The sequence below is a fragment of the Equus asinus genome, chromosome 8 (genome assembly GCF_041296235.1).
Source record: "Equus asinus isolate D_3611 breed Donkey chromosome 8, EquAss-T2T_v2, whole genome shotgun sequence".
NCBI classification, from domain to species: domain Eukaryota; kingdom Metazoa; phylum Chordata; class Mammalia; order Perissodactyla; family Equidae; genus Equus; species Equus asinus.
The window spans coordinates 32,253,527-32,273,482 of NC_091797.1; the positions used below are offsets into that span (position 1 = coordinate 32,253,527).

At 34.1% G+C, this 19,956-nt stretch overlaps 1 protein-coding gene across 17 annotated transcripts in view; it reads left to right on the plus strand.

The window, feature by feature from the left end:
* The first annotated feature begins 1,068 nt into the window (after positions 1-1,068).
* Positions 1,069-19,956, plus strand: part of LOC139045858 (E3 ubiquitin-protein ligase TRIM38-like) — a 128,979-nt gene continuing 110,091 nt past the window's right edge. For 14 of the 17 annotated variants that reach the window (XM_070515180.1, XM_070515179.1, XM_070515181.1 and 11 more), the window contains exons 1-2: positions 1,069-1,234; positions 10,224-10,244. The gene's annotated coding sequence lies outside the window, so the exon portion shown is untranslated. The remainder of the gene's footprint in view (positions 1,235-10,223; positions 10,245-19,956) is intronic. The other 3 variants (XM_070515182.1, XM_070515183.1, XM_070515190.1) reach the window with 2 other exon arrangements.

The window sequence follows — 19,956 nt, forward strand, 5'->3', positions numbered from 1 at the left end:
CAAGATGCCCCCAGAACCCAACAGGTGAGTCTCATTTCACCAAAGTACTGTCAGCCTTCTCTCTGGTGATTTTAGGTTGCTGCAATGAGTCAGTTTGTGTGTGGGCCCTTTAAGACCCGGGTCTTTTGGCTTTGAGCCAATAGCTTTTCTGGGGGTATCCTCACTGCAGTTAATAGCCAGCAAAGCCAGACAGTAAGACCCCCGTCTCAGTTGGGCTGAGTCTGAAGGATGCTTATAGCAGTATCACCCCTGCTCCGGACCTCACTCCTCCAGGGAGGGCTGTGTACCTTAGGGTGGCTCCCGCCTGGCCAGCTAAGAAGCTCTGCTGCTCCCAAAGGTGGCTTTTTTCCTCTCTAGCAGGAATTTCTGCCTCTTCTGGCTTCGTCAGGACTGTCCCTTATTGTGGGGGTTCTTTGTATCCAGTTTTCAGTTTTCAATCCTGTGTAATTTTTCCAAAAATTGTTGTAACTTGGTTGTGTTTGTGGGAGGAGGTAAGTTCAATGTCTGCTCACACCACCATCTTGAAGAGATCCCCCAGAAGTTCTGATTTATTTTTATTGTCTGACAGCATTTAACACATGGGAGTATCCTGGGGAAAGCAAACGCATGATGATTATAAATATCTGCAGGAGCTTTTTGCATGGACAAGCTGTAAACATTTATGGAGCTGGAGATGTAAAGGTAAAAATCAGCTACTCTCAACATCCTTGGTAGATTTTCCACAAACTGTAGGATTAATAAGGCTAGATTGCAAAAAATTATAGTGTCAGCATATATGCATTCCTTACTCTGAACAAGGTAAATACGTAAATCTTGGAAGTTGTTATGAGAATGTTTCACTTAAATGTCTACTCGACGCTATTCTTTTGAAAATAACAATAATAAAAGCAAAAAGATGGGCAGCCATTCTTCAGAGGGTTTTTAAATGTGTGTATGTGTCTTAATATGAGCATATAGATCAACTTGGCTTTATGGTCATATGAGGCCATCTTTATTACCATCATATAAATGGAGGGGAGCAAAGGGCAGACCAGAGTCCCCTTCCCTGCTTCTGCCTGCCCTTGTGCTACTTTCATATCCCTGTTGGTTGCAGCGCAGGAAGGAAGAGGACTGAGTGGTCTGACTGAAGCTTCCAGGTGATAGGCTTCCGTATTTTAGAGGGGGCTCAAGAGGAGGAGAAACATATTCACTGTATCCTGTGCAATTGACATTGTTCTGTTTATAGTTAAGCCAGGTGAGTTAAAAAGAAATTTTGTTTCCTGGGGAATTAGAAAGGGAGTGTTGGGGCAGGTTGGGGAAAGGGGGAGCTGAGAAAGGTCAATAAAGACCATGAAGAATCTAGAAAAGGGGGCCTAAATTTAGCGTCTTTGATCCTCATGATTTGTCTATCTTTCATTTATCCCTTTCCCTAGTTAGAAAACCTTAAGGATTCCTCTAGAAGAGCCATAATCCTCTCCAATTTTGGATACTGAGCTTTCACCCTACTCTCTGGTCCTCAAAAAACTTCTGGCTCTAACAGTACTAGTTCTGGATCCCCTCCAGCCTCTTTATATTATCCCTTCATATCTCTGTTATCCTTCCATCACTGTCTGTCCAACAGGGACATTTTTTTCTGTCAGGTGATAATATTCTAAGTCCTTTTCCTTCCCTGTACCCTCTCCCCTAAATTCAATCCTTCATAAAGAAATAAGGGAAGTGGAATTTCTTTCTTACATTCTTAAGTACTTATTTAATAACATGTCTAAAATAGGATATGAAAAGGATAACAATATTTACAATGCAAGTAAAAAGAATCCTGTAAGAATTAAAAACCGAATTCTTGTCCCTTCTCTCCCTTCATATCAATGCCCAAATAAAAGTTTTATTTCTTTTTTTACAAAAGACACATACCAATTAGACTGTTGCTGCCGATTTCATATCCCTATTGTTCTGACATTCTATAATGATTCTAGTACCTGTAATGTTGACCATAATGTCCCATGCATATTTGCCAGATATTTTATAAATACTTTGCCCTTTTGTCTTCTTGATTGTGTCTTTTGAAGAGCATGTTTAAATTTTGTTAAGGTCCAAATTATAAATTTTATGATTCACGTTTTATGTGTTCTAAGAAATATTTGCCTAATACAAGGTCACAAAAAGCTTTGCCTATGTATTTTTCTAGATTTAAAAAAAAATTAAATCTCAAAAACTTTCTAAATTTTTTATTGATATATAATTGACAATTAACATTGTGTAAGTTTAAGTTGAACAGCATGATGATTTGATATGTTGCACTATGATTACCACTGTAGTGTTAGCTAACACATCTATCATGTCTCATTAATTATCATTTCTTTTTTGTGGTGAGAACCTTTACGATCTAGTCCTTTACCAACTTTGAAGTATACAATGTATTGCTGACTATAAACACATGCTGTGCATTAGATCTCCAAAATTTGTTCATCTTCTAACTGTAAGTTTGTACCCTTTGACCAATGTCTCCCTAATTCCCACACCCTCCAGCCACTGGTAACCACCACTCTATCTCTGTTTCTATGAGTTTGGCTTTTTTAGATTCCATATATAAGTGATGTCATACAGTAGTTGTCTTTCTCTGCCTAATTTATCTCACTTAGCATAACGCCCTCAAGGTCCATCCATGTCGCCGGAAATGGTAGGATTTCCTTTTTTCTCATAGCTGAATAATATTCAATTGTGTATATAAAGACATATGCCACCTCTTTATCCATTCATCTGTTGATGGACACTTAGGTTGTTTCCATATCTTGGTTATTGTGAATACTGTTGCAATAAATATGGGAGTGAAGATATCTCTTCAATATCCTATTTTCATTTCCTTTGGATATATACCCAGAAGCGGGATTACTGGAACATACGGTAGTTCTACTTTTAATTTTTTGAGGAAACTTCAGACTCTTTTTCCATAGTGGCTGAATCAATTTACATTCCCACCAACAGTGCACAAGAGTTTCCTTTTCTCCACATCCTTGCCAACACTTGCTATCTCTTGTCTTCTTGATGATAGCCATTCTAACAGGTGTGAGATGATATCTCATTGTGGTTTTGATTTGCATTTCCCTAATGATTAGTGATGTTGAATACCTTTTCATATACCTATTGGCCATTTGAATATGTTCTTTGGAAATTGTCCATTCAGTTTCTCTGCCCATTTTTTAATTGGATTGTTTGGTTTTTATGGTATTATCAAGTTGTATGATACTTTATATAGTTTGGATATTACCCTTTATCTGCGATATGATTTGCAAATGTTTTCTACCATTCTGTAGGTTGCCTTTTCCTTTTGTTGATTTGTTTTCCTTTGCTGTGCACAAGCATTTTAGAATGATATAGTTCCATTTGTTGATTTTTGCTTTTGTCGCTTGTACTTTTGGTGTCATATCCAAAAATTCACTGCCACCACCAATATCAAAGAGCTTTCCCCTGTGTTTTTAAACATTATTCTTTGGCCCACGATCAATTTTGAGATACTCATGAAAGGTGTAAGGTCTATGTCTAGATTCATTTCTTTGCATGTGGATGTCCAGTTATTCCAACACCATTCGTTGAAAAGTCTATCCTTTCTTCATTGAATTGCATTTGTATCTTTGTCAAAAATCAGTCGACCGTATTATGTATGGGTCTATTCCCAGGATTTGTCCATTTTGAAAGGTATGTTCACTTTCTTGTTGTTGAGTTTTAAGAATTTTTTATATATTCTAGATACAAGTCCCTTGTCAGATATACAATGTAAATATTTTCTTCCAGACTGAAGCTTGTTTTTTCTTTCTCTTAACAGAATATTTTGCTGAGAAAAGTTTTCATTTTGATGAAGTCAAATTTATCATTTTTTGCTTTTATGGTTCATGCTTCTGCTTATATATTTAAGAACTACTTGCATAAACAAGGAACATGAAGATTTTCTCCTGTAATTTTTTTCTAAAAGTTTAACATTTTATTTTCAGATCTATGATCTATTCTGAATTAGATTTTTATAAAGGCGTGGAGTCAAGTTTCATTTTTTTGGCATGTGAATTTCTGTTATGAGTTGAATTATGTCCCCCCAAAATATTTGTTAAAGTCCTGACCCCTGGTACCTGTGAATGTGATGTTATTTGGAAAGACAGTCTTCATAGGCCTTTAGAAGCAACGTTAGATAGATTAACCTTATACAAAACCAAAGGCATTTTTATTTTCTACCAACAAATTATCTAAAACTGAAATTAAATGCAATACAATTTAATATGACATGAAAAACATGAAATGTCAAGGAATAAACTTAACAAAATATATGCTATATAAACACAAGGCCAATAAACACTTGAAAAAGTGCTTAGCATTATGAAAATTAAAGCCACAATAAGACACCCCTACACACCCACTAGAAAATGAAATTAAAAGAGTGAAAACACCAAATATTGAGAGACTGTGAACCAACTAGAACTCCTATAAATTGTTGATGAGAGTGGAAAATGATACAACCACTTTTGAAAATATCTGCAAGTTTCTTTAAAAAATTGAACATATACCTATTCTATAATCCACCAACATCACTACCAGGCATTTACTCAAAATATGAAAACACGTTCATGAAATGACTTGATTTTTTACCCAGAATATGTTTACTTATTGTTCAATGCTGTAAAACAAAATAGTTTCAGAGTTGCTTACCCATACCACTACAAAAAGCAAACCCACTCACTAGAGTTTATAGTTCTTTTCATCTTAAACCTGAATGTATATAGTCAAAAAAATAACTGTATTTAGAAGTTACTTGGATTATTTATATTTCCCTTCAGTGTGCTTATATTATTCATTTAAAATATAGTTAATTGGAATTGTTGCTGTTTGTGTTTTAAGGTTCTTTTTCCCATGTTTGTTGATTTGCTCTTAAATATATGAAACGGTAACATCTTTCCAAAAAGATAGAATTGTACAAAAAGTTATAGTATGAGGAAGTTCATACCCTTCAAATGATTCTTTCTACACACCACTCTTCTTCCCACTCTGTTCTCACCCATCCTCATAGGCATGTGTTTTATTCATTTCTGGTTTATCCCACCCATGTTTCCTTTTGCAAAAATGAGCAGATTTGTGTACATTTATTTATTTTGCCTTCTTTTTTGAACAAAAAGTAACATACTATAGACATTCTTTCACAGTTGTGCTTCTTTTCATGTAACCATATAGAGTGGAAATCTCTCCATCTCAGTTCAGGTATCTTCTTCATTCTTTTTATGGCTGCAGAGGTCTCCGTTGTGTGGATATCCCATACTTTATTGACCCACTCTCTAATGTATGGGGATTCAGGTTGTTCCAGTATTTTATTATTAAAAAAATATTACAGTGACTAACTTTGTACAAAAGTATTTTTGTATTGTTGGAGGCAGCAAATTCACAGAAGGGATATTGCTGGATTAAAAGCTAAATTTATAGGTAATTTGGTTAGATATTGTAAAATTTCCTTCATTAGGGTTGTACTAATTTAAATCCCCACCAAGAATGATAAGAATATCTGATTACCCAGAGATACAACAAGAAAATGTCTTCTTTCAACGTGGAATGGTAATAAAATGTATCTCATTATAGTTTGTTTGTATGCATGTTGAGTGAGTTTGAACCAGTTGTCAAATGTTTGAGCCATTTTTATACAGTACCCCTCACAGCTGTGGAAGCCAGGCATTCACTCACTGCTCTCCCTTCCCCCTGTGAGATAGGTTGCCGCCAGCTAGTTCAGCCCCACACTGTGTTGCCCTCGGGTTTTAATGTAGGTAAGGGCTGCTGGATCCATGGTGGTGAAGGATGCTGGAGTCCTCCTGCTCTCCTTCTCCCTTGTGAGGCAACTGGCATCCAAAAGGATTCCTCTTGGCACTGAACTTGCCAGCCTTGAGGGAGAGGGTAGAATGACACAAATACAATAAAACTCATCTTCCTACCCTCTTCTATGCAATTTTCCTGAGATTTTTATTTGTTTTTGCTCCACTGGGTTGTTACACCTTCTTAACTAGACTCCAGAGCTCTGCCATTTTTTTTTAATCCATGCATAGTTAGATCTTTTTTTTGTGGGAGGATAAATGCTGAGACCTTCTAGTCTACCATCTTGATGATGTCACTCTGGAATTGTTTCCTTAATTTCATATTTGAAAATTTCATTGTTAGTATTTTGAAATGCAGCTGATCTTTGCATGTTGATTTTGCATCCTACTTGGCTCAATTCATTTTTTTTTCTTTTTTTTTTTTTTTTCCGAGGAAGATTAGCCCTGAGCTAACTACTGGCAATCCTCCTCTTTTTTGCTGAGGAAGGCTGGCCCTGAGCTAACATCCATGCTCATCTTCCTCTCCTTTATATGTGGGATGCCTACCACAGCATGGCTTTTTGCTAAGCGGTGCCATGTCCGCACCCGGGATCCGAACCGGCGAACTCTGGGCCACCGATAAGCGGAATGTGCAAACTTAACCGCCGCACCACCAGGCTGGACCCTCATTTTTATTTTCTAATATTTCTAACAGTTACTTTTTCCTTTCCAGTTTGAATGCCTTTTATTTCTTTTTCTTGTCTGAAATCTCTGACTAGGACTTTCTCTACTTTGTTAAAATATATAGCAAAAGCAAGCATCCTTGTCTGATCCCTGATCTTAGAGGAAAAGCTTTCAGTCTTTCACAATGGAGTGTGATGTAGCTGTGAATTCATATATGGCCTTTTATATTGAGATAGTTTCCTTCTATTTCTGTTTGTTGAGTGTTTTTATCACAAAACAGTGCTGGATTTTGTCAAACGCTTTACCTATATCAATTGAGATGGTCATGTGTGTTTTTTTCCCTTTATCCTGTTAATATGGTGTATTTCACTGATTGATTTTGTATGTTGAAACTTCCTTGCATTCTAGGATTAAATCTCATTTGGTCATGGTGTATAATACTTTTAATGTGCTGTCTAATTCTGTTTTCTAATCTTCTGTTGAGGGTTTTTGCATCAATATTCCTCAGGGATATTGATCTGTAGGTTTTTTCTTGTAGTGTCCTGTCTACCTTTGGTATCAGAATAATGTTGGCCTCATAAAATAGATTTAGGAGTGTTTCCTTCTCTTAAATATTTTGAAAGAGATTGAAGATGATTGGTGTTAACTCTTAAATGTTTGATACAATTTACCAGTGAGGTCATCTGGTCCTGGGCTTTTCTCCGTTGAGTTTAATTACTGATTCAATCACCTTATTACTATGGGTCTGTTCACATATTCTATTTCTTCATGATTCAGTCTTGGTAAGTTATGTGTTTCTAAAAACTTGCTCGTTTCATCTAGATTATCCAATTTGTTAGAGTACAATTGTTCAAAGTACTCTCTTATAATCCTTTTTACTTCTGTAAAATCAGTTGTAATGTCTTCTCTTTCATTTCTGGTTTAATTATCTGAGTCTTCTCTTTCTTTTAGTCAATATAGCTAAAGTTTTGTCAATATTTTAAGAAACAACTCTTGGTTTTGTTGATTTTTTTTTATCTTCCTCTTCTATTCTCTATTTCATTTATCTCTGCTCTAATCTTTTTTTTTTTTTAGGAAGATTAGCCCTGAGCTAACTACTGCCAGTACTCTTTTTGCTGGGGAAGACTGGCCCTGAGCTAACATCGTGCCCAGCTTCCTCTACTTTGTATGTGGGATGCCTACCACAGCATGGTGTGCCAAGCGGGGCCATGTCCACACCTGGGATCCGAACCAGTGAATCCTGGGCCGCCAAGAACTGGAACAAGCGAACTTAACCGCTGCGCCACCAGGCCAACCCCCCTCTGCTCTAATCTTTATTTTTTCCTTCTTTCTACTAGCTTTGGGCTTAGTTTCTTCTTATTATTCTAGTTCTTTTAGGTGTAAAATTAGGTTTAGATCTTTTCATTTTTAACATAAGCATTGAGAGAGAGAAATTTTTGGCTTAGCATACTTTCTCTGCATCTTGTAAGTTTTAGTATGTTGTGTTGTGTTTTTTTTTCATTTCTCTCAGATATTTTCGAACTTTGCTTTTGATTTCTTCTTTGACCACTTGGTTGTTTAAGAGTGTGTTGTTTAATTTCTACACATTTGTGGGATTTCTAGTGTTTTTTCTGCTATTGATTTCTAGTTTAATTCCATTGTGATTGGAAAAGGTACTGTGTATGATGTTAAACTTTTACAATTTATTGACTTTTTTTGTGGCCCAACATATGATCTATCCAGGAGAATGTTCATGTAAACTTGAGAAAGATGTATATTCCGCTGTTGTTAGGTAGAGTTTTCTGTATATGTATGTTAGACCCAATTGCTCAGTGACGCTGTTTGAGTCTTAGAAGACTTATTGATCATCAGTCTGGTTGGTCTATCCATTATTGAAACTGGATTATTGAAATCTCTTACTTTTATTTTAGAGATATATATTTCTCTTATCAATTCTATCAATGTTTGTTTCATAAATTTAGGAGCTCTGATGTTGGGTGCATATATCTTTATAATTGTTATAGCTTCTTGGGGAAAGGACTATTTTACCAATATAAAATGTCTTTCTTTGTCTCTTCTAAGTTTTTTACTTAAAGTCTATTTTGTCTGATATTAATATAGTTCGTGTTCTGAAGTTTACTTGGTCAGATATAAATATAGCTGTGTTAATATCCATAAAATATAACCATATTAAAATATGAGAAGGTATAACACATACTACATAATATATTTTCACATTCTTATTTCTTTTTATTTATATAAATTTCTTGTATAAAGCATTGAGTTGGGACTTGCTTCTATGTGAAGTATGACAAATTCTGCCTTTTCATTGTTGCGTTTACACAAGTTATAATTAATATAGTCATTAATATAATTGGTTTGCATTAATAACCTAATAATTTGTTAACTCTTTGTCCCATTAGTTCATGGTACATTGCACCAATATTTCTGCCTTGTTTTGGATTGTTTTTTATTATTTAATTTTATCTTTACTATTGAATTATTAGTTATTTATTTTTTTAGTAGTTGCTTTAAGGTTTACCCTATGTATTTTTAACTTCTCACTGTCTACCTTCAAACAATATTATTCCACTTCACATATACTGTAAGAATTTTAGAGCAGTAAATTCCAGTTCTCCCTCCTGTTTGCTGAGCTATTGTTTTCAAACATTTTATTTGTATGTATATTACATAGATCCCACAATACTTTGTGTTTATTTTATTTAAACAAATATTTTTCTTTTTAGGATCTTGAATAATGAGAAATAGCCTTTTATATTTACTTACATATAACTTGTTATGTTATTTATTTTTTTGTGAAGATTCAGTTTTCCATCTAGTGTAATTTTCCTTCACCCTGAACAATTTCCTTTAGCATCTACTGTTAAGCATATCTTCTGGTGACAAGATTTCAGCCTTTTTTTTAGTCTTTATTTCATCTTGTTTTTAAATTATATTTGTAATGGATTTAGAATTTTAACTTGAATTTTTTTCTCACAGTACATTTAAAGATGCAATTTAATTTCTTCTGGCTTCCATATTTTCTGATAAAACATTTGAAGATATTCTTGTCTTAGTTCCTTTGTATGTAAAGTGCCCCCTCCATGGCTTCTTTTAACATTTTCTCTTTAGTTTTCAGCAATTTGATTAAAAGATGCCTTGGTCAGATGCTCTTTGTGTTTATCTGTGTTTGTTTCTTTGGTTCCACACCTGGTTGTCCTCACCTGGATATTCCATTTCAGGATGAAGCTGGAGCCTCTAAATAGAACAGGTCATTGTCATTGCATTTATGGCAGAAGGCATGAATACAAGAAAGCCCAGATCAAAACACTGCATCACATAAAATTTCTTCCCAATTGTGGAAAATTAATATTCCACTCTATTGGAAGATAAATGTCAAATATACAAGGCTGAAATCAATTTGACAGTAATATGTACTTTTCCTACAGGTTGCACCAGCAAATCATGTGAAGATAGCAGCAATGTGGAAATTTATTTCAGGGAAGAAGTGAAAAATAATACAATATATAGTAAATGTCAGTGGTAACAGAGTGATGAATATCTGTCCATATGGATCATGTAGTCGTTCAGGATAATGATCATATATATGCTGAGGATATGAGGCAGAAATCCAATATCTTAGGCAGTCTATGAGACTCAAAAATTGGGAAGTAGCCTACTAACCCCTCTAGAATACAAATACAAATTTTCTTAATTATTCTAATATTTAGATAAATACAATATCTTTTTTCTTTTGTTTTTCAGTGATCAGCACAGAGACGGCAGGTGAGTGAGTCACTGTTTTTTCCTTTAGACTTATTCCAGTGCTTGTCTTTTTTGTGGGGAGTTTTCAGGATGTTTTTATTTCTTCTTTGTCCTCCATTGATATTACATACATTTTTTTAAATTTCCTCTTTTTTACCTGTGCCTACAGAATATAATGATTTTATAGTAGCCCTGTTGCCACGTATGTCCAGAGATTATTCTGTCTTTTCTTCTAAGATTTATCTTTCCATTTCTCCTTCCTATCTCCTTCATTCTTCTTTCATTACTTTCACTTTGCTTACTACTCACAATTTTTCTCTACATTTATCTTTTCTGAGCCCCAGTGATTACCAGAGAGCCACTAGTAGCATGTTGAGATGAGAAGTATTAACGTATAATGCCCAAAGTTATTGCTATTTATAGAATTTTCATGAAGCTTAGATTTTGGTTATCTATGACATTTTCAAGGTTGGCATTCCCCTTGTTGTGGTCATTTTAATTTTTCCAAAAATTCTAAAAGCCTTCCTCTAAAGTGATAGTAAAGTCCTCTTTACTGAGCATTACTTTTTGGAAATGCTTCTTTTTCATTGACATTCTCAAGAAACCATTATTATTAGCAACTTCATGGATCAAGGTGATCTCGTTCTCCTTAGCATTCTGTCATGGCTGAAATCTCCCACAAGCAGTTTGTAAGACAACGTTACTTTGGGCCCCTGCAACATCAAACTGAGTAGCTATCTGCTTTCCAGTATTGAGTGAATTCAATCTTAGTTGTACCTGTTTGTCAGAAAAAAATTCCTCAGAAGAGAGAGACAGTGAGTTTCATTACCCATTTTACCTCTTATTTACTGCTGTTATTTTTAAACTTTTCAATTTTTCCCTTAGGTTTTAGCATTCCATTGTAGTCCTTCACATTCCTCGGGTGTTCCTAGTTATCTAAATATGTTCATGAAAGCTTATCTCTCAAATTGAAACTTAAATAATTCTTAAACTTCCTTATTTTCACATGTTGCCTTCTTTTGTCATCACATCTTCTCTGACAACTCTTCCACCTCCCTATTTCACTTATAAGGACTCTTGTGATCACATTGGATCCACTCAGATACTTGAGGATAAACTCTCAATTTCAAGATTCTTAATGTAATAATATTTGTAAAATCTCTCTTCACTATGTAAAGTAACATATTCACAGGATCCTGGAATTAGTATATGGACAATTTAGGGGGTCATTATTCTGTCTATAATGATAAATATTTCTGCATCCTTCTCAACAATATATTTGTTAAATATACTTAGATTATGAACTTTCAATGCCACAACACATGCTATGAAGAAAGGAAATTCTGACTAGATTTTTACAAAATTTTGTTTTTAATATTTTCTCCTTTAGGGCAGTTTTTGTTTACAACAAAATTAGGAGAAAGATACACAGATTTCCCATACATGCCCTGACCCTCATATGCATAGCATTCCCTATTATCAACATCACTCGCCAGAATGGTACATTTTTTACCAAGGATGAATGTACATTGACACATTATAATCACCCAAAGTCCATAGTTTATCTTAAGATTCACTTTTGTTGTTGTGCATTCCATAGATTTTGACAAACATATAATGACATATACCCATTATTATAAGTCATACATAGTATTTCACTGCCCTAAAAATTCTCTCTGCCCTACCTATTCATCCTTTCTTACTCCCTCCCCACTCCTGATTCTTTTACTGTCTCCGTAGTTTTGCCTTTTGAGAATGTGATTTAGTTGGAATTGTACAGTATGCAGTCTTCTCAGTTTGGGTTCTTTCAGTTAGTAATATGTTTTTAAGGTTTCTCTATATCTTTTCATGGTTTTATAGCTCATTTCTTTTTATCTCTGAATAATAGTCCATTGTTGGGGTGCATCATAGTTTATTTATCCATCCACCTGTTGAAGGACACCATGGTTGCTTCCAAGTTTTAGCAATTATGAATAAAGCTGCTATAAGCAGCTGTGTGCAGGTTTTCACACAGACATAAGTTGTCAACTCCTTTGGGTAAATACCAAGGAGTGTGATTGCTAGTTTGTATGGTAAAAGTATGTTGTTTTCTAAGCCCACCAAACTGTCTTCCGACGTGGTTATACAATTTTGCATTCCCACCAGCAATGAATGAGAGTTCCTATTGCTCTATATCCTCACAAGCATTTGGTTTTGTCGCTGTTCCAGATTTTGAGTATTCTAGTAGGTTTGTAGCGGTATCTTGTATTGCTATTGCTTTAACTTACATTTCCCTGATGACATATAATGTGTAGCATCTTTTCATATGCTTATTTGCCATTTGTATATCTTCTTTTGTGAGGTGTCTGTTAAGGTCTTTGGCCCATCTTTTAATTGGGTTGTTTGTTTTCTTATTGTTGAGTTTTAAGATACTTTGTATATTTTGAATAACATCTTTTATCAGATGTGGTTTTTACAAATGCTTTCTCCCAGTTTGTGACTTGTCTTCTTAATCTCTTGAAATTTATTTTTCTGCAAAGCAGAAGTTTTTAATTTCAATAAAATCTATCTTATCAATTATTTCTTTCATGGATCATATCTTTAGTGTTTTATCTAAAAAGCCATCACTATACCCAAGAGCAACCCCATCACAACAGAAGGGCACATGTAGCCCACAGATAGGACACTGTGGGACATTTTGTACAGAAGATAAGAGGGGAGCATTTTGCTGGGCCCTATACAGCATCTCTTACATAAGCCCACATTTACAAGATAGGGAGGCATTGCTGATCTAACTAATACATAGATATAAGCACAGAGAAGTAGGCAAAATGAGGAGACAAGGGAATATGTTCCAAATAAGGGAACCAAACAAACCTCAGAAAAAGAACTATGTGAAACAGAGGAAAACAATCTACCTGATAAAGAGTACAAACTAATAGTCATAAGGATGCTCACTCCTCTTGGGAGAGGAATAGATGAACACAGTGAGAACATCAACAAAGAATTGAAAATTTAAAAAAATAAGCAATCAGAACTGAAGAGTACAATAAAGGAAATGAAAAATTCACTAGAGGGAATCAAAAGCAGAGTAGATGACACAGAAAAGTGGATCACCAATCTGAATGAAAGACTAGAGGAAGTCATGCAAGATGAACAGAAAAAATAAAAAAGAATTAAAAAGAATGAGGACTGTCTAAGGTACTTCTGAGATAACATCAAGCATACTAACATCCGTATTATAGGTGTCCCAGAAGGAGAAGAGAGACACAGAGGTGCAGATAACATATTTCAAGAAATAATAGCTGAAAACTTCCCTAACCTGAGAAAGGAAACAGACATCCAAGTACAGGAACTACAGAGAGCATCGAACAAGATAAAATGAAAGAGGCCCACATCAAGACACATTATAATTAAAATTGTCAAGAATTACATTATATTAAAATGTCAAGAATTAAATATATGAATCAAGAGATATGAAAAGAGAAATAGACAGCAACACAATAATAAATTAAGAAGAATTAAAGATAAAGAGAGAATCTGAAAAGCTGCAAGAGAAAAGCAACAAGTTACATACAAAGAAAACCTCATAAGGCTATCAGCTGACTTCTCAGCTGAAACTTTAAGGCTAGAGGGAGTAACATAATACATTCAAAGTGCTGAAAGGAAAAAAACCTACAACTAAGAATATTCCACCTGGCAAGGTTATCATTTAGAATGGAAGGAGAGATAAAGAGTTTTCCAAACAAGCAAAAGCTAAAGGAGTTTAACACCACTAAACTGGCCTTGCAAAATTTCAAAGAGATGTATTTAAGTGAAAAAGAAAAGACCACAATTAGGAATCAGAAAATTATCAAAGAAAAAAATATCACTGGTAAAGGAAAATATACAGTAAAGGTAGTGGATCAACTCCTTATAAAGCTACCATAAAGGTCAAAAGACAAAAGGACTAAAAATACCCATTTACATGAAAAGAGGTTAAGGGAGACACAGACAAAAGAGGTAAAATATGATATTGAAAACATAAAATGTGGGAAGGGGAGTAAAAGTGTGGGGCTTTTAGTAAGAGGTCAAACTTAAGAGACTACCAACTTAATATAGACTAGTATTTACCTATTTATCTAGGTTTTTACTTATGAGCCTCATGATAACCACAAACCAAAAACCTATAATAAATACAGAGAAAATAAAGAGAAAGGAACCCAAACACGATACCAAAGAAAGCCATCAAATCACAAGGGAGGAGAGCAAGGGAAGAAGAAAGGAACACAGAAGAAATACAAAACACTCAGAAAGAAGTAACAAAATGGCAATAAGTCCATGATTATCAATAGCTACCTCAAATGTAAATGGACTAAATGCTCCAATCAAAAGACATAGGGTAGCTGAATGGATTTAAAAAAGAGAACCATATATATGTTGCATACAAGAGACACACTTCAGACCTAAGTACACAAACTGAAAGTGAAGAGATGGAAAAAGATACTCCATGCAAGTGGCAATGAAAATAAAGCTGGGGTAGCAATCCTTATATCAGACAAAATAGACTTTGAAACAAAAACTGTGATAAGAGACCAAGACAGGCACTACATAATGATAAAGGGAATAATCCAACAAGAGTATATAACACTTGCAAATATCTATGTACCCAACATAGGAGCACATAAATATATGAATCAACAGATATGAAAAGAGAAATAGACAGCAACACAATAATAGTAGGGGACTTTATCATTCCACATTCACCAATGGATAGATCATGCAAACAGAATATCAGTAAGGTAATATTGACCTAAAATGACACATCAGATCAGATGGGCTTAGATGTATATAGAATATTCCATCCAAAAACTACAGAATATACATTCTTTTCAAATGCACATGGGATTTTCTCCAGTATTGATCACATACTAGGACACAAAACAAATCACAATAAATCTAAGACTGAAATAATACTGAACATCTCTTCTGACCACAATGGTATGCAATTAGATATCAACTACAAGAAGAAACCTGCAAACACCACAAAAATGTGGAGATTAAGCAAAATGCTACTGAACAACTATTGGATCAATGAAGAAATCAAAGGAGAAATGAAAAAACACCTGGAGACAAATGAAATGAAAATACAACATACCAACAGTAGTACTAAAAGGAAAGGTATGAGCAATATAAGCCTACCTCAAAAAAAAAGAAAAATCTCAAATAAACAATCTAACAATACACATAAGGAACTAGAAAAAAGAAGAACAAAGCCAAAAATCAATAGAAGGAAGGGAATAGTAAAAATTAGAGAGGAAATAGATGAAATAAAGACAAAAAATAGGAAAAAAAAGTCAATGAAATTAAGAGCTGTTTCTTTGAAAAGATCAACTAAATAGACAAACTATAGCTAGACTCACCAAGAAAAAAAAGAGAAAAGGCTCAGGCAAATAAAACGGAGAAATTACAATGGACACCTCAAAATACAAAGGATTATAAGAGAATACTACAAAAATCTACATACCAACAAATTGGATAATCTAGAAGAAATGGATAAATTCTTAGAATCATACAACCTTCCAATACTGAATTAAGAAGAAATAGAGAATCTGAATAAGCGAATCACTAGTAAGGAGATCAAAACCGTAATCAGAAACCTCCCAAAACATAAAAGTCCAGGACCAGATGGATTCCCCAGTGAATTCTACCAAACATTCAAAGTAGACTTAATATCTACCCTTCTCAAAAACTTCCAAAAATTCGAGGAAGAGGGGGTGCTTCCTAACTCATTCTATGAGGCCACTATTACCCTGATACAAAAACCAGACAAGGACAACCCCCCAAAAATAAAATTACAGGCCAAAATCACTGATGAGCATAGATGCAAAAACCCTCAACAAAATACTAGCAAATCAAATACAACAATACATTAAAAGTATCATACACGGTGATCAAGTGGGATTTATTCCAGGGATACAGAAATAGTTCAACATCTTCATATCAATCAACATGATACACCACACTAACAAAATGAAAAATAAAAATTACATGATCATCTTACAGATGCAGAGAAGGAATTCAACAAGATACTGCATCCACTTATGATAAAACTATGAATAAAATGGACATAGAAGGAAAGTATCTCAACATAATAAGGCTATATTTGACAAACCCACAGCCAACATACTCAATGGTGAAAAACTGCAAGCTATCCCTGTAAGAACAAGAATAAGACCGATGCCCACTTTTACTACACTTATTTAACATAGTATTGGAAGTCCTAACCAGACCAATCAGGTAAGAAAAAGAAATACAAAGAATGCAAAGTGGAAAGGAAGAAGTAAAACTGTCACTATTTTTAGATGACATGATTTTATATATCGAAAACCCTAAAGAAGTCACCAAAAACCTATGAGAAATAATAAATACAGTAAAGCTGAAGGGTACAAAATCAACATACAAAAACCAGTTGCATTTTTATACACTGTCAACAAAATAGAAGAAAGAGAAATATAGAATAAAATCACATTTACAATTGCAAAAGAAGAACAAAATACCTAGGAATAAATTTAACTAATGAAGTGAAAGACCTGTACACTGAAAACTTTAAGACAGTGTTGAAAGAAATCCAAGAAGACATAAAGAAATGTAGAGATATTCCATGCTCATGGATTGGAATAATTAACATAGTTAAAAAGTCCATACTTCCTAAAGCAATCTACATATTCAATTCAATGCTTATCAGAGTCCCAATGACATTTTTCACCAAAATAGAGCAAAGAATTCTATTTATACAGAACAACAAAAGACCCCAAATAGCCAAAGCCATCCTGAGAAAAAAGAACATAGCTGGAGCTATCACACTCCCTGAATTCAAAATGTACTACAAAGCTATAGTAATCAAAACAGCCTGGTACTGGCAGAAAGACAGACACAGATCAATGTAACAGAATTGAGAGGCCAGATATAAACCCACCCATCTATGGACAGCTAAGTTTTGACAAAGGAGCCAAGAACATACAACAGAGAAAGGCAAGTCTCTTCAGTAAATGGTGTTGAGAAAACTAGATAGCAATGTGCAAAAGAATGAAAGTAGACCATTATCTTACAAAATACACAAAAATTAACTCAAAAAGTATTAAATAATTGAATGTAAGACCTGAAAACAAAATTCCCAGAAGAAAACATTGGCAGTATGCTCTTCAACATCAGTCTTAGCAGTATCTCTTTGAATACTATGTCTGACCAGGCAAGGGAAACAAGAAAAAATGAACAAATGAGATTACATCAAACTAGAAAGCTTCTGCACAGCAAAGGAAGACATCAACAAAACAAAGAGACAACCTAACAATTGGGAGAAGATATTTGTAAATCATATACCTTATAAGAGATTAATATGCAAAATATATGGAGAAGTCATACAACTCAACAATGAGAAAATGAACAACCCTATTGAAAAATGGACAAAAGATCTGAACGAACATTTGTCCAAAGAAGATATACAGATGGCCAAAAGGCAAATGAAAATATATTCAACATCACTAATTACTAGAGAAATGCAAACCAAATCCACAATGAGATATCATCTCACACCCATCAGAATGGCTATTATTAAAAAGACAATAAATAACAAGCCTTGGAAAGAATGTGGAGTAAAGAGAACCCTCATACACTCCTGCTGGGAATGTAAACTAGTGCAGACACTATGGAAAACAGTAGGGAGATTGCTTAGAAAATTATGAATAGAACTACCGTATGATCCAGCTATTGCACTTCTGGGTATTTATCCAAAGAACATGAAAACACATTGAAAAGGATATTGGTTCACTGCAGATTTATTCACTACAGCCAAGACTTGGAAACAACCTAAGTGCTCATCAATGAATGAGTGGATAGAGAAGATGTGGTATATATACACGATGGAATACTACTCAGCCATTAAAAAGGTGAAATCTTGCCATTTGTGACAATGTGAAAGAACTTGAGGTTATTGTGCTACACGAAATAAGTCATATGGAGAAAATCAAATGCCATATGATTTCACTCTAAAGTGGAAGATGAAAACAACAACATCAACAAACAAACCCATAGATACAGAGACTAGATTGGTGGTTACCAAAGCAGAAATGGGGAAGGGAGAGGGTGAAAGGAGTAAAAAGCCACATGTGTATGGTGATGGATGGTAATTAGTCTTTGGGTGGTGAACATGAGGTAGTCTACACAGAAATTGAAGTATAATGATGTACACCTGAAATTTATATAATGTTATAAACCAATGTTACCTCAATAAAAATAATAATAAATAAAGACATGAATTTTACTATATGTTCTTGATTCATTAACATTGAACTCACAGACAACAGCACTGTCAGTCAAACCTGTACATGTTTTCTCTGTAAAATATAACACAGGCTTCTTACACTTAGGAGCACCAGATAGCACTTCAGCACTACATTTAGGAAGCATTGTAAAATGTGAAATCGCCAAAACAAAGCACAAAAATGCAAGAAATGTGACAAGAGTCCACAAAAAGGACACATTTAAAGTATGAGCTGGAACAAAAGGGCAGAGCATCACCTTGCTTGACATCAGCTGGGAACATTTGAATCAGGTGACTAATTTTTCACCATTCTGTACATGTCTGTGAATGACCACAAATGTGCCATAAGTATATTGACTTGGGGAGTACAAGTAAATTTTAGCAATAGATTAATTCACAAACCTGGAATCCATGAATAATGAAGATTGACTGTATTTGTTTCCATTCTTTTACCTGCAAACAATTTGTGTATTGGAATCAAAAGGATGTTTCTCATGTTCATAATATAGTTGGGAATTGCTTGTGTTGTTTCAGCCAGTGAAACAATCTTTCTTTTGTTTGACGTACTTAATCCATTCACAATTAATATTATTATTGATTGGATGTATTTATATCTATTTGTCTTCTATATAATTGATGTACTTTTTCTTTCAGCATCTTTCCCTTATCATTTGCTTTGTATTATTTTGTATGTTCTAGTGTACCATTTTTTTCTTTTGATTTTGTACTGTTTTCCAATTATTTTATTAATGGTTGCTCTATACACTAAAATATGTATGCTAAGTTATCACAATCTACTGTAGGTTAGTACTAACTTAAATTCAGCAAAAAATAAAATCTTTGCTGTAACATACATACATTCCTCTCTTTTACACTGTTATTGTCATGTACAGCCTGCGTATAGGTCATGAAACCAAGACAAACAGTAATGCGGGTTAAAATTACTCCTTTACAAAATTTATGTCTTTTGAAGTATTTGAGATAAGAGAAGTGAAAAAAATAGTCTTTTATATTGACCTATACATTTATCATTTCCAGTACTCTTCATATCTTCTTGGAGATACGAATTACCATCCACTTTCATTTCCTTAGTCCAACATAGTTCCATTCATCCATTCAGCTTGCATTATTATTATTATTGCATTTTATATTATCATGTGATATAAGACCAACAATAGAATTTAAAAATTATTAGTTTATGCAATTATCTTTTATATCAGTTTAGAAGAGAAAAGTGGAAAATATATTTATACTGTTTTTTTATATTATATAATTACTTTTACTTGTGCTATCTATCTAAGTGTGGATTTGAGTTATGGTCTAAAGTCACTTGTTTCTTTGAGTGTTGGTTTATTTGAAAATTCATTTATTTCACCTTCTCTTTTGAAAGATAGTTTTGCAGGACATATAATTCTTGTTTGACAGATTTTTCTGACAGTACTTTCAATATGC